Source organism: Tenrec ecaudatus, chromosome 3 (assembly GCF_050624435.1).
Source record: "Tenrec ecaudatus isolate mTenEca1 chromosome 3, mTenEca1.hap1, whole genome shotgun sequence".
NCBI lineage: Eukaryota > Metazoa > Chordata > Mammalia > Afrosoricida > Tenrecidae > Tenrec > Tenrec ecaudatus.
In genome coordinates this window covers 2,807,839-2,822,986 of record NC_134532.1, presented here as the reverse complement: position 1 = coordinate 2,822,986, position 15,148 = coordinate 2,807,839, and positions in this window count along the sequence as shown.

Genomic DNA, 15,148 nt, shown 5'->3' with positions numbered 1-15,148 from the left:
TTGACTCATAACAGCCATACAGAACAAAGTAGAATTGCTTACTAATATTTCTGATGCTGTCAAAGTTTTTAACCTCATCTTTCCCCCATGGAGCAACTGGTGGGTTTGAACTGGCCATGAGCTTGACAGCACAGGCAGAATCTACTATGCCACCATCTTTTCTGCAAGGGAAAAAATGTTTCAGCCCACATCCATAAAGATTTGAGCCTTGGAAACCTTATAAGGCACTACTGTTTGCTATGAGTTTGAATTGAATTAATGACAGTAGGTTGGTTTTGTCTGTTTACAAAGTTCTGGTGGCCTAGAGGGTATGCACTGGGCTGCTAACTGCAAGGCCAGTTGTTCAAAACCAGTGGATACTCATTAGAGAAAATCATTGCTCTCTACTCCTGTAAACAGTTACAGTCTCAGAAACTCGAACCAGTTCTATCCTACCCTACAGGGTCACTAAAAGTCAGCATTGACTCAATGGAAGTGATTTTGGAGATTTTATGGTAAGGTATGTTAGTGAATCAATTTCCACTAATAATGACTCTCTATATAAAATAATACTTTTCCACAGGATTTTTTTTAGACTGCAACCAACCCTTGATGGTACCGCGTGGTAAGAATTTGACTAGAATGCACCCATTTTGTTTTCAGTAATCATGTCAGGAAGATGAGCATCACAGAATGCTGGATCACTAGAACAAAGTGTTCTTGTGTTCAGGGAATACTTGACACTCGTATCTTAATGCAGTGATATGAAAAATGTCCATTTCGAGAAGCAAGTATTTTAGAACACCCTTACTATTGCCTCCTGACTTCCTAAGTCATTTTCAATAACTAGGACATTCTGAAGCAGAGTGGTTGGTATTCTTTAGTAGCCTCGACTCCCTTTCTCTTCATCTTGACTAGCTCTCAAGTTTTATATTCAACCCATTGTTCTCTATCCAAAGAATACCTCTACCGTGTTCTTAATCTGTAACCTCATTCCTTCTTTCATAGCTGCCTCACCTCAGTAGTGGTACTTTATGTCTCCAAATATTTATTTCCCCTCTACAATAAAAATGCTTCACTTGAGTAATCTTTCCCTATGCTAATGTTCATAATAATGCTCATTCTAACCTTCTGGAAACTAAAAACATATAAATGTGTAATTTTATGTGTATTCCCAGTTGAAGACATCTTAGGGCACAGCCAAATGTAGGCATGTTATTTTTCCTTTCCTCGCTTTTTACTCCTTCTTTCCTAATCATTAAAAGAATAGCCTGTATGTATGTTGTGTATGTATATATCTATGTATATGATATGTTTTGAGTACATGTAGTCAGCTGACATTTTGATACCTCACAAGCCTGCCTACCCTTCCCTAGACACTTTCTTTCAGGTGATTATAAACTCAAGGGGAGTGGCACTTAATGACTTCATTGTTGAATTGAGTCAACAGAGTTTTCCCACAACTTTTAACCTGCAAGCTGAAGAGGTGAATGAATCAAAGGTCAGTTGGTCAGATAATAGGTCACTGGCTTCTCCTGGGATTGGCAGGCAATTTGACAAGCCAGTGGCACAAGGCCAAAGAACTTGAGCTCAGTGTGTCAGACGCATGATCCAACCCAACAAAAAGCAAGCTGGCTTTTCCAGAGCATCCATTGAATATATTCATATATGGGGCCATTAAGTAGGCCACACCCTGGAGAAAATGTCCCTTTAATTGCATCAGAATTGCGACCTGAGTAAGAGGGTTGCCTTCCATGTTATCTTCTTATAACTGATCTGAGGCACACTGCAGACACCATTATGGAGTTATTACATTTTATTAGGTCGCATCATGAGGGAATACCACTAAACCCTAAGTGCAAACTCACTGAGAATCCTGATCCAGCCACGCTGACACTAAGCCTAACTATCCCAATTACATTCTAAACACTAAAGAAAAGTCTCAGGTCTTACATTTTCTGTTGACATAATAAAATACAACAATATTTGTCCCTGGAGTTGGCATGGAGTGTTGTGTGGTATGATACATCAGGGTAAAGATAGCACCACTGGAATGACTTCAGAAAGGAGAGTCAAAGAGTTCCTGTAATGTGTGTTTCAATAGAAACCAGGAAAAAGAGAGTGGGAACGTTTTCTGGATAAAACAAGAAGTTGCATATGTATTTATGATTTGAAGATCACACCATTTAATGTTAATTTTAAGTAAGTTTTCTAAAAAAGGATAAAACCAAACTGAAGTTATTCGATACTAAAACAGTCATATTTGGAAAAGAGTTTGGTTCCTAAAAACATTAATTACTGAATATGGGCTAATTAATAAACAACACTCATGTGAATAAAGTATGGAAAAGAGAATCAGAAGCAATTGGGAGAAAACACTAAAAGCTCTCTGTTCTTGCGGTTTAACAAATACTTTGTTATTAATCAAGTTTAAATCAAATCAAACGAGAAAGATCTAGGTGATTATTATGGGAATAGTCTAAGTACTAAATAATTCTCTATAATCCGAGGATTTATACCTGGAAAAGATTTTGGAATTTCAATTTAAAAATGTAATTGAATGCGCACTAATCTTTTAAGAAGCAACACATTAAAATGCTTCATCTTCCCATTGAACAGCTGGTGGCGTGGTGGTTGTACATTGCCCTGCTGTCTGTGAGGTCCACAGTGGAAATCCCAGCTGCTCCATAGTAATAAAATCAGATTTGTTGTAAGACCAACACAGGACACAGTACACAGATTTTTCTATCAAATTTTCTTGTAAGAAAAAAAACTGTATCATAAAAGGGGAATTAGATATTTTGTTGTTAGCTGCTATAGGTATCAGTTCTGACTCATAGGGAAAAAATAATCATATCTGGTCTAGCTTCCATTTCTTAGTGAAAAGAAACAGTTCAGAGAAACCAGTTTATCCCATTATCTTAAATGCTTATGGGTACATAAACATTTAGCGGGGACGTTTCTGCCTATTTATATGCACAATTTTTGCTTCAACGTATTTTTGTCTTGGTTTCTTGATCGACTTTCTCAGTTTTCCAAGAGACTATTTCAGAGGTTCTCTACTAATATTTCTCTAGTCCTTTCACATTTACTCCTTTGCCTTGGCCCCTATCAGCATACTTTATTCTCTCTCTGTGTGTGTGTGTGTGCACGTGTTTGTTTGTTTGTGTGTGTGTGTGAGTGATAGAAAACGAAATTAGGCAGGGAGCATGTGTATATAGTTTATTATTGTTCTACTTTACAGGAAATATATTTTTCTTGACTAGCTGCTCCACTGACAGCTACAATTATTGAGTTTGTGTCTCAAATGAACAGGATTTGGTGGCATAATGTTCTTGACAAGAATCTGCCGTTCTGTCTCTACCATGAGCTAGCAAGGAGAGGTTCAGTCAGGTTCAAGCCTTCTAGGGTCTCGCCAACAACTTCTGATGGTTTTAATGTTGTTGCTGTGAGGCACTGACAACTCAATCCAGACTCCTGATGACCCACGTGTGCCAAATAGAATTGCTTCATGTGGCTTTCAACCCCGTGACCTCTCCGAAGCTGACGGCCAGGACTATCTTGGAGGCACTTCTGGTTGGTTTTACTCTGTCAGTCGTTGACCTTATGACAAAATGATTCCCCTTTTTAACCCTTACACTTTTGAGAGTTAAAATATTAAACAGGTATGTTGGAGTCAAAAGGTTAGTTCTGTTGTAATACAAGAGAGAACGTGTTACTAATTTATTTCTAGGGAATAATACTTCAATTGGGTGAGGGTTTAGGAATTGTGGTGAGTAAAAAATATGACTAACTATTTGCCATTTGGCAGTGCACCTTTCTTTGGTAGAAACACTAACTTATGAAAACCATTAAAGCCGGATCCTCCTGTGTGCTAAAGCCTTGATAAAATATAAGGTGCCTCGGGGCCCTTTTTGGCCAAAGAGGCTGTCCTCTCAATTTCTCTCATAATACATCCCAAACTCCCTCAGCGTCAAGTGTTCTTTAAACTGAGTGATAAGGTTGGCAGCCTGGGGAGGACCATATGTAGGTTTCAGTGCTATTTGTGTGGCAGGTTGACTGAATCTGCTAGCATGACTGACATCGAAACGGAATACTTTCCTTGAAGAGTTTATTCTTCTGTGTCCAGTGTGTGCACACTGTCGGCCATGTAAATGGGACAGCAGGCTAGCACAAAGCAATAATGATAGTAGTAGGCCATTTTAATAAAATAGTTTTATCATTTACATTAAAAATCATTTTATGGGGGACTTTGAGATCTCTTATCATAATCCATACATACATTCAAGCACCTTTCCATATATGTTGGCATCATAATTTTCACAACATTTTCTTTCTACATGAGCCTTTGGTATCAACATCTCATTTTTTATTCTTCCCTCTCCTCTCTCTCCATTATGAACCCTTGATTATTTATAAATTATTTTTTCATGTCTTACAATGACCAATGTCTCCTTTCACCAACTTTTTAATTGTTTGTTCTCTCAGCAGGAGAGGATCTTATATGTTAATCATTGTAATCAGTTCCCTCTTTCTCCTTCCCCTCTTCCCCCTTCCCTCTGATATCACTACTCTAATTATTGTTCCTGAGGGTTTATCTGTCCTGGATTCCCTGTGTTGACAGCTCTTATCTGTACCAGTGTACTTCTTCTGGTCTAGCCTGATTTGTAAAGTAGAATTGGGGTCAGGATAATGGGGAAGGAAGCATGATAGTGGGACAACAAGAAGAAATAACTAGAAGAAAATTGTACGTTTCATCGGTGCTATACTGCACCCTGACTGACTAATCTCTTCCTTGTGACCTTTCTGTGAATGGATGTCCAATTGTCTATAGATGGGTTTTGGTTTTCCACTCTTCCCCCTCCATCATTCACACCAATATGATTTTTGTTCTGGGTCTTTGATGCCTGATACCTGATCCCATCGACACCTCATGATCACACGGGCTGGTGTGCTCCTTCCATGTGGCACTTGTTGCTTCTCAACTCAATGGCCTCTTGTTTATCTTAAAGCCTTTAGAACCCCCAGACACTATCGTTTGATAGTCAAATGCCATTAGCTTTCTTCACTACATTTGCTTATGCACCCCCTTTGTCTTCAGCAATCGTGTCGGGAAGGTGAGCATCATGGAATGCCAGTTTAATAGAACAAAGTTCTTGCATCGAGGGAGTACTTGAGTAGAGGCCCAATGTCTGTCTTCTACTGTAATATTTAACATATATTAAATATTATATAAACATATTATATATAAATATATTTAAATATGTACAAGCCTGTATTTAGACCTCTATAAACGTCCTTTGCCTCCTAATTCTTTCCTCAATTTACTTTTACTGTCCTCTTGTCCCACTATTATTGTAGACCTTCATTCAGCTTTGGTTACTTCCTCTTGGCTATCCACTTGATCAAGCCCCATGAGGCATCTTATACCCTCTTTGCCTTTGATCTTAAATCACTTGTTGTTCCCTTGTCCCTAGTTTGGTGGCACTCCCTCCTTTTCCTCACCTTCTTCTCTCCCATATCCCTCCAGAACCACCAGTCCCATTGTTTTCTCCTCTGTATTGCTTATCCAACCTATCTTATCTAGATAGACATGCAAAAACAATAATAAGCACAAAGCAAAACAAACCAAAATGAAAAACACCAACAACAAAAAAGAAAAGGCCACAAATAGTTTCAGGACTGTTTGTTGACCTTTGTAAGTGATTTCTGGTCCAGTCTGATGAGGTATCATGTCCTGCCCTTGAAATCTATTTCTGGGATTCCTCAGAGACTTGATTGTTTTGTTGTTTTGTTCCCCTTGCTGCTCAGTTGTATGCACATTTTCTTAGAGCTTTCTGAACAAAAAATAATACTACACCCTCAATACGAATTATTAAATAAAACACCCTCAACACAATTTAGTAAAGATTTTGTGTTATTCCTATGCTACTTGTACTATCTACAACTCTTTCTATTTAAATATGTTGTGCTGTGAGTTGCCATCAAGTCATCTCTGACTTGTGACTGTACCTTGTTTACACTGTGGAATTGCTCTGTTGGCTTTTCTTGATGGTAATCTTTAGGGAATTCAGTTGTCAGGTGCTTTCTTTGCTGGTAATACAGAATGGGTTTGAACTGTCCTTCTTTGTAACAGCAATCAAATACATATGGTTCTCGCTACCTGGAGATCGTAAATTGAAATAAACTCATGATCATCGAGGTGATTCGGGCTTACAGGGATCCCACAGGATGGTGTATAACTTTCCCTGTGGGTTTCCAAGCCTCATATTTCTCCCACAGAGCAGTTGCTGGTTTCAAACTATTGACCTTGAGAATAGTAGCACATCACTGGGACTCCTTAGGTTTAAGTAGGTTGTTGTTTATTAGGAGCCATCAAGTTGGTTCCAATTGATAGCGACTCTGTGCACAACAAGAATACATTACTTCTGGGTCCTACGACATCTTCACAATTGTTGCCGTGTGTGAGCCCATCGTGGCAGACAGTGTGTCAACCCATCTCATTGAGGACCTTCCTCTCTTTCTGCCCCTCTACTTTATTGAGCATGATGTCCTTCTCCAAGGACTGGTCTCTCCTGACCTGTGCAGAGTAAGTAAGATGAAGTTTGACCACCCTGGCCTCTAAGGAGCACTCTGGCTTTACTTCCTCCAAGAGAGATAGGTTTGTTCTTTTACCTGTCCATGATACATTCAACATTGAAATATGACTCTAGAAATCATGTCGGAGTATTTGCAGAAAAAAAAACCATACATTTCTCTAATTAATTTCATGGCCAAGTCTACTCAAATTCATTCATTTTTTTTCTTCTCTCTGGAAATAGGAGTCTGTGACCTACTTTTGTACAATTCATGAACATGAACAAGAACAAGTGTTCTACCTGTTCACATGCTGTTTCTCAGTTTTGGAAATGGACATTCTTTTAAAAAACACCTCATTTAGGAATACTTAGAAATTCATGATAATTATTTTACATTAGTTTTTCCTGATATGCTTGCTTCTTTTATTGTTTAGTACAGAAAGCTATTGTGTACTGTATAAACTTCTTCTATCTTTATGGGTCTTGGAGATTTCTTCCTTCTTGCTTTTGTATTTACAAATATAAATACATTTCTTTCATGTATATGGTTTAATAATTTGGTTTTGAATCATAGCTTATATGAACAAATTATATGTTTTGCTACTAAGTGGTGCCTGCAAGAACCTAGACAGGCCCTGAGAGTAGTATGTTAATTGAATGAGGGTAATTGTTAGAACAGACAAATATTTACCATCCTATTAGATGCAATATCCAGAATAAGGAAGGACATGAAGAAAACGTGTATTATTGGTTACCAGAGGTAAGAGGGACGGGGAATCACTGCTTAGGGGACACTTAGTGTGGAAATGGGTAAAAATATTTGAAAATTTGGATGACCAGAATTAGCGTCACGCAATTGAACATGTGAAAACTATTGAAATGTCAAATACTTTTTAATATATTTAACATAATCAACATGCAGAAAAATGTAAGCCCTCTGAGTTCGTTTTTACTTATAAGTAACAAAAAATGTATTTAAAAATTTGAAAAAGTAGTCATGCAAGCAACCTGTAATGTGTTTTATATTCTCTTGTATCTGGGGAAAAAAGAACAACAACCGAAAAAGGCAATGGATGAATGAAAAAGTAGCTCTACAAGATTGATACAATTTGAAAAAACAAAAACAAGTAGCCTATTTCCCACAAACATCTTCCATACCATAAACCTACATAGAAAGTATCTTCACAAATTTGACAATCATATTTTCACAAATTTTTAGGTGCTTGTTTTAAGTTAGACTACACATTTCATCAGGACATGCATAATCTCTTTGTTTCTTATTTCCTTAGTGCCTTGCAACTACTTAGAAAATACCTACTATCCACGAGGTTTTCCTGAAAAGAAGAAATAAATGGAAGAATGGATTGACATGAGAGAAGCATGGTAGGGTTAGATTAATTTCATTATGAAATTTAAATAACATAATACATAATAAATGAAAACAAAAGTGCCCCAGAGCTAAAAGGCATTGTGATTTTATACTTATAAATGGATTGGTTTATATCTAAGTGTTTTTACTCATTGTTATTAAAACTCAAATGTTATTAAAATCTGCTACTTTTTTTTCTGTATTCAACAGGTTCCTCAGGTTATTTTAGCTTTATCCTTCATGGCTTTGGCTACTAATAATTGAAACACACAAACATCTCTCTTACTCTCTCTCTCTCTCTCTCTCTCTCTCTCTCTCTCTCTCTCTCTCTCTCTTACACACACACACACACACACACACACACACAATTTTCCTCTCTTCTACAGCATGAATGAGAAAGTACTACACAAAATTGGTCTCTAAAGAATTATATTGCTATAAAAAATGTTTTATGCACTTGCTTTGTGGTGAAGAAAGCTGATGGAGCCTGGCTTTCAAAAGATATAGCTTCTAGGGTCTTAAAGACTTGAAGGTAAACCAGCGGGCATCTAGCTCAGAAGCAACAAAGCTGTGATCACAAGGTGTCGAAGGGTTCAGTTATCAGGCATCAGGGGGGAAAAATCATATCCCTTGTGATTGAGGGGTATTGCGGAGTGGGGACACAATGGCCATCTGTAGGCAATGACCTTCCCTTATGGAAGGGTCATAGGGAGGAGACGAGTCAGTCAGGGTGCAGTGAAGCAATGAAGAAACATACAACTTTCCTCTGGTTACTAAATGCTTCCTCCCCACAACTCCACGCCCAGACCCTGCCACCACACTATCATGATCCCAATTCTACCTTACAAATCTGGCTAGACCAGAGGATGTACACTGGTACAGATGGGAACTGGAAACACAGGGAATCCAGGACAGATGATTCCTTCAGGATGAGTGGGAAGAGCGAAAATAACAGAAAGGTGAAGGGAGGGTAGAGTAGAAAGGAGGAACCAATTACAAGGATCTACATATAACCTCTTCCCTGGGGGAAGGGAGACCTCAGATAGTGTAAAGTATGACAAAATAATAATAATTTATGAATTATCAAGGGTTCATGAGGGAGGGAGAGCGGGAGGGGGGTTAATGAGGAGCTGATACCAAGGGCTCAAGTAGAAAGCAAATGTTTTGAGAATGTTGAGGACAACAATGGATGTATGTATGTATGGATTGTGATAAGAGTTGTACGAGCCCCCAATAGAATGATTAAAAAAAAAAAAGCAAACTCACGAACAGCTGGATTATTTTAAAAGTCAATCCACTAAAACATGTTAAATATGCCTCCTGAAACGCCCTATAATTATGGTTCTTTGTAACGCGTCATCTTTCTGTTTTATTAGGAACACAACTATATAGTTAAACCACATTTATTTCCTCTGAAATTGTTTTAAAACTATAAACAAATGCATAAAATAAAGGTTCAATGATTTCCAGAAATATAATATTCAAACATAAATGTGTTTGTATATGAGAATCAAACCATTCCTATTTTAAAACAGAATATTTTTCTCCTCTAACTTCCAAAATATCTTACATATTTTCAAACTGTGTTAACTCTCTTATATGTTCATCCATTCTCAAAAGAGTTCTTGGGATGTTTTCTAACACATATGAACTATATTCTGACAATATATTGTGAACTTAATACTTCAAACACTTTTACTGTTGGAAAAATTTTAAAATTAAAATAAGACATTTTGATAAGAAAATTTATTGATTTGTTAAACTTCAGTTGATGCATAATGTGAAATAATCAAATATCCAGTAAAATTTGTCTTCCAGAAAATCTGAAACATGTGCATGACCATGATATTGGTCTCCTATTGCTATTTTTACAGATTGCCCTAAGCATTTTATTATTATTTATTCATTATATCTAGAAGACAAGTATCTTAGAATGGATCTTAGTTTAAAACCAAACTCTCAGCAAAATCATATTCATTCTTGAGGCTCTGAGGAAGAATCTTTTTTTTTTCTTTGTCTTTGCTAGTTCCCACAGACTGCATGCATTCCTTACAGAGTAGCCCCATGTTGCTTCTCAAGGTCAATCGCATTGCATCTTGCAGTCTCTCTCTCTTAGGCTGCTTCCTCATCACATCATTTTCTCTTCTACTGATTCTACGAATGCCCTCTTTTAAGGACAATTGCACTTACGTCACATCCGCCCACTCAACCCAGGATCACTTCCCCATCTCAAGGTTTTTAAAATTGTAGTATTTACAACCCACCTTTACCATGTAAAATAGTATAGTCATAATTCAAAGACTTAACGTTGGGGCATTTCTTAGTGGGAATAATTTAATTTTATTATTCAAAAATGCCTAGATTTATAAAAAATTGGAACCGACATAAGATATGTTTGGATTTTAAAATTTTAAAATAAAAATTAATGTGATTTATATTTTAAATTTTTCCAAAGCTGCAATTAGAAGATACTTAATAGTCATAGTACCTGCAACTCTTTCATTCTTTACTGAAACTCCTTATTTCTCCTTCCCTCAATTTCCTCAGAGATGGTATAACCATCTAGCTTATGGCAACACTCTGAAACTAGCAATTTTTAAGGTAAATTTTTTAAAATAGAGGTATTCTAAGATAATATTATTTTTGACTTTTAGAGTTTGCATGGGAAAATATAGAATTAATTAGGTAGCTTGTTTTAATAATGGGAGTAAGAAATAAGATTACCAGAAAAGGTATCAATTAAATTTAGTTTCTGATAAATTTATTTATATATACATACACCTAGAAAAACCATGTCTCAAATATCACATGGGATATAATTATGCTAAGAAGTACTTGTTAGTATATCTAAAATTTGATGTCTTAAAATTTTGTTGGCTTAATCTTGCCATACTACAGAGAAATGTTAATGGATCTTACTAGGCTATGAACTAGCAGAAGTTTAAAGATATTAAAAATTGCAAAGACATAGAAGACATGAAGTAGACACAGTTTGTAGTAAACATAAGCCTTAATTGTTGTTTGTATTAAACCAACAGGAAGATTATTTTCAAATACAAGAATATTATAGCTCTTAGAAATCTTTAAGAGCACTGCAACAAAAATCGGACAAATCATGCAAATAATTCATAAAATAGATATAAAAGGAAGTGATGCATATGCAAATATATATAATTGAGTTTTTTTCAAAATGGCAAGTTTGTCATTTTTATCCAATGTATATACTGAGCTACAAAATATTCACAATAATTAATCTTGGCAAAATGTTATCAAGAATGTGGAAAAATTGGGACTCCCATCGATTTTTTTGTGTGAAAATCTCAATGGCAATGATCCTAGGTTTTGAAGAAGTACTTGATGATGCATATCTTAAGATATGCAGGCATTACTGAAATACAGAATTACAATGTTAGGAAATCTCCTTTCTCTCTCCTTTGGGTTTATTCATTTCAAGTAACTTTTCCCCTATACAAGGAAGTCTCACTGGATCGAGATGAAAAATGTGCATACAAGAAAGACATTTTATTCTAGATATGTCTCAAGCCCATCTCTCCTTTCTATTTTTATCATAAGCTTCTTCAATAGAAGTTCTATTTTTATAGCTCCTAACTAGTTTCTATAGAACCGCTTTGGTCTGCCACAAATTGTTTTTCAGCAGAAAATAGAACAATGTTTTTAAAAGTGTAAATTTTATACTGGAATATTCTCCTTCTCCTCTTCTGCCTTCACCTTTGCTAAAAATATTTCTTTGGTTTCCTTGTTCTTTTGTGTTAAAGACAAAAATGAAACATCCCCGAGTCCTGAGGGCACATCCTGAGGGCCACCTCTGCCGCCTTGCCCCACATTGCCTTCCCATCTCATGTATCCATCAACCTGGACTTTCTCTGTCTGGCACTCACCTGGTTGTCTTTGACAGCCCTTCCCACTTCCCATTCCCTCTCTCCTCAGTCTGTTCACCTAACGCTGACTTATCATTGTATCCTAGCCGCGGTTACTCCTCTACTCTGTGACTTCTGTCCACTCCCTGACCAGAAAAATTGTTAGTTGTATGAGCATTTGTAGCACTGTGATGCACTTCTTCTCAGCACTAACCACATTGGGATGGCATGTCATATTGGTGTGGCTATTTGATTCATGTTTCTCTTACTCACTAAGACTGCTCTATGAGTGCTAATCAGTTCTGCTTTTTTCTCCCAATAAGGGAAAGTTTCTTAAACAAGTTTGATGAATGAGTGAATAAAACCATTAGATTGTATATATGCATATTGATTCCTGGGTAAACAACCTAAGCAGATAAAAGGGCATTTCCATCTCAAGTTCTGAAAGAGCCTTGAAACTCCCTCAAGTAGGATTAACTGGGAAAAGTGTTGAATTAGTACAACCTTTCATGAATCCTAATGTGTCACTGCCGCAAAGATAATAGGACTCCTTCAAACCACTAAGCCTGCTTCCTCACAATGTTTGAGGCTGCCTTGTTTCATATTCTAGAGTTACACCCGATGAAGGAGACATCAAGGTGATCTACATGTGATAAGCATAAATGGTTTAGATACAACTATATTTTTATACACCACGTGTCTCTCTGTTTGCCATACTGTGGTGGCTTGCCTGTGACTGTGGTGTTGGGAGCTATTTCATCAGTATTTTAAAGAAGAGCAGAGTCACCCAAGGTGAACAGATTTCAGGGGAATTTACAAGCTAAGAACAGACTAGAAAGAAATAATGCGCTGTCCATTCCGAGGCAGCAGCCACAGGATTCTCAGGAGCAGAATATTATTGTTTATCCAAATGCAAAAGTTGGAAACCCAGAGAAAGGAATTTGTTAGGTGCCTTCAAGTCAGCTCTAACCTATAGCGACCCTATAGCGACCTACACACCACAGAACAAACACTGCTCAGTCCTGTGCCATGCTCACAATTGTTTCTATGCTTAAACCCATGTTTTAAGTCACTGTGTTGATCCAAATCGCTGAAGGCTTACTGTTTCTCATGGCACCCCCACTTTATCAAGCATGATGTCCTCCAGGGATTGGTCTCTTCTGTCAATATATCCAAAGTATGTAAGATGAAGTCACGCCATCTTTGCCTCTAGAAACACTGTGGTCATAATTCTTCTAAGACAGATGTGTTTCTACTTTTGGAAATCCATATGACTTTCAATATTCTTCACCAGCATTGCAATTCAGATGCGTGAATTCTTCTTTGATCTTCTGTATTCAATGTACAACTTTCACGTGCATATGAGGCAACTGAGAATACCTTGGCATGGGTTAGGGGCACCTTAGTCCTCAGAATAACATCCTTGCTTTTCAGCTTTCTAAAGGGGTCTTTTGCAGCAGACTTATCCAGTGTAACGTGCCTTTGATCTCTTGACTGCTTCTTCCATGAGTATTAAATGCAGATTCAAGTAAGATGAAATCCTTCACAACATTAATTTTTTTCTCCACTTATCATAATGTTAACTATTGGTTCGGTTATGAGGATTTTTGTTTGCTTTAGATTTAAACCATACAGAAGGCTGTGATTCGTGACCTTCATCAGCAAGTGCTTCAAGTCCTCCTCACTTTCAACAAGCAAGGCTGTGTGCCATCTGTATATCTCTGGTTGTAAATAAGCCTTCCTTCTTCTGATCTTGATGCTACATTTTCTCCATATAACCCAGATTCTCATATTATTTGCTCTTCATACAGATTTTATAAGTATGGCAAAAGGATACAACCCTGGTGCGCAAGAGGAAGGGGTAATAGTTGGACAATATGGTGATGGAAATGGAATTTGATGATAGGCATGAAGCTTGTGATCACATAATTAACTTTTGCAAGACGGATGGCTTAAGAGAGCCCAGTCCCTGGGGAATGACATCATGCCTGGAAAAGCAGGTCAGTGAAAAAAAAGCATGGCCTTCAACAAGATGGATTGATACAGTGGCTATGACAACAGGCTTAAACATAAGGGAAATTGTGAGGATGGCACAGGACCAGGCAGGGTCGGTTGTACATAGCTTGGCTATGTTGTACATGTTCGGTTGTACATGTTCGGTTGTACGTAGCTTGGCTATGAGTTGGAACCCAATGAATTCCACTTAACAACAACAACAACAATGGCTTTTATTAAAAATACCCATTTTCAACAACATAAGTGACTGTCCACATTGATCTCATCAAATAGACTCTGCAGGAATCAAATTGACTACATTTGTGGAAAGAGACAATGAAGAAGCTTAATGTCAGCAGTCAACATGAGGTCAGAGGCCTGCTGCAGAATGGGACACTAATTGCTCATATATGACTTTAGATTGGAGCTTAAGAAAATTTAGAGAAGTTCCTGAGAGCCAAATATGACCTCAAGTGGATCCCATTTTTAACTATATCTCAATTTTGAGAAGATCTCAAAAACAGATCTGACACATAGAACACTAATGACAGAAGACATGATGTGATGTGATGTGGCATCAAGATCATCGTGCATAAATAAAGGAATAGGGCAAGAAAGAAAAGGAAAGGTCAAATGACATTCTAAAACTTGCTCTTGAAAGTAGAATAGCTAAAGCAAATGATGAATTAAAAGAGCTGAATAAGAAATTTCAAAGGACTTCTTGAGGAGACCAACTAAAGTATTAAAATGAAGTGGACCAAGACTTGAAGGTGGAGAACCAAACATGAAGAAAATGCTCAGCATATCTAACGCTGAAAATTTTTACTGGAGCAGGAAGCACCATAAAACCATAGAAGGAATACAAATAGTCAGCTGTTTCCAGAGGCAGCATGCTACCAAGAACCAATCATACTGACGGAACATGTCTAAGCTGAATTGCAGGTATTAGTGAAAAACAAGGCTCCAGAATTTGATGGAATACCAATTGAATTTTTTCAACAAGCTAATGAAGCACTGGAAGCCCTCATTCATCTGGAAGACACAGGTACGTGGTCAAAAGTAACTGAAAGAGATTCATATTTGTGCCCATTGCAACACAAGGTAACCCTATAGAATGTGGAAAATACCTCATGATATCATTGATATCGCATGTAAGTTAAAGTTTGCTGAATATGACTCATTAAGAGTTGCATCAGTGGATCACTTAGAAGCTGCCAGTTATCCCAGCTGTACTCAGAAGGGGAATTGCTACAAGGGATATTATCACTGACAACAAGTAGGCCTTGGTTGAAATCAGAGAATATATATTTACTATAACATATATTTACAGAAAACGTATATTACAAAAA